This window comes from Armigeres subalbatus, chromosome 1, assembly GCF_024139115.2.
Source record: "Armigeres subalbatus isolate Guangzhou_Male chromosome 1, GZ_Asu_2, whole genome shotgun sequence".
Classification (NCBI taxonomy): domain Eukaryota; kingdom Metazoa; phylum Arthropoda; class Insecta; order Diptera; family Culicidae; genus Armigeres; species Armigeres subalbatus.
The window spans coordinates 307295182-307296567 of record NC_085139.1 but is presented as its reverse complement, the minus strand read 5'-3'; the positions used below and the strand labels follow the sequence as shown (position 1 = coordinate 307296567).

At 37.8% G+C, this 1386-nt stretch overlaps 1 long non-coding RNA gene across 1 annotated transcript; it reads right to left on the bottom strand.

The window, feature by feature from the left end:
- Positions 1–323: 323 nt before the first annotated feature.
- On the bottom strand, positions 324–1053 carry LOC134217532 (uncharacterized). The gene is made up of 3 exons (XR_009981080.1): positions 913–1053; positions 767–834; positions 324–678 (listed from the first exon to the last, which is right to left on the bottom strand). It is a non-coding gene; the product is annotated as an uncharacterized LOC134217532 (long non-coding RNA).
- Positions 1054–1386: the final 333 nt, after the last annotated feature.

Sequence of the window (1386 nt, the reverse complement as noted above, 5' to 3'; positions counted from 1 at the left end):
ACTTCTTTCGGAGATTTCTCCAGATTTTTTTTTCGGCAGATCTCCCAGGAAAACCTTTGAAATTTATTGAAAGTAAAGTTGTTTGCGATGTTACTTATTGAATTCTCGCTTAACTTTTCAAAAGGACCTAAGTAACATTTTTTTCATGAATTAATTTGAGTACTGCAATCAAAAGCTTGCATGTTGTTCTGTTGATTGCGCTAGTCAAATTAATTCATGAAAAAAATGTTACTTAGGACCTTGTCACAACCCCCTTTTGGGGGGGAGGACCGCATGAGACGGGAGACAAAATTTGGTAGAAGAAAAGCAGAGGCATCGGTACCCTCACCACAGGGACCAATCTTCAACCTACCGGGTACAAGTATAAGGTAACCCATCGAAGAATATTAACGAGTCATCGCATAGCAAAATCTAAAGCATAAATTTTACATCAAGGGGATTAGTTTATTACTTACGGCTATGGTTTAATACTTAATCCTATTGTGGGGTGAGCGTCAGTGTATCAGGGTATCCCACGACGACATGCAGAATTTGGTGGTTTGTCCGGACAAATGTTGTGCCTGCCAGTAGAATACTGGCCACTCCGAAGCAGAATCTACCATCCTCAGTCTGGGCCACCTAATCACTGGTACTCCCAATAGTATCCATCACCAAGGATTTGGTATTGGAATGAAAGGCCTGAGCAGAGAAGACAAATGAGGGGCACTTATAGCACAGCTTATCACTGGTTGGGATACTTTTTAGATGGTTTTCACTTTCAGCTTACCGATCTCAAAATCATCACCTGTTTACTCCATCACAACCACTTTGCTGATTCCAGGATTTAGGACAAGGCTATGGGAGATAATTACTCGTTAAACCCTAACTTCATCAGCATATTAACAAAAACGATGTTTGGCCTCATAGCACTACCTTTTTTAGTTGGCTGTCTCATCACTTTAGCCAAACACATCCACCATTGCTTCCCGAATCAAATGTCTCACTAAAAATTGCCAGTCAGGCACATTAACTTTAACTCTTTTTTTGAATTGCCCAGGTCTTGCCTGCTTAACGATTAACCGGCTACTGCACTATAGGATTTCGGGCGGTCATTAATCGAAAATGTCATGTCTTCCGAATTATTTTAAAATATTTTCTCTCCATTGTCAATACTCTAATTAAGAGAAATTCTGAATTTGAAGTCTCTAGGTGCACTAGTTCCAAAGATATAAGGTGTCAAAGTCAGAAATGGGTAAAAAAGTTAACGAATTTCCTGAAAAAATATTTTACTTTCAACTATTTATTGAAATATTTTCTTAATGTTTTTTCTTTAATGTTAATACATCATTACAAAGGTAATTGTATAAGCTTTAAAATGGTATGCAAAAACTAATGGTTACATTGTGA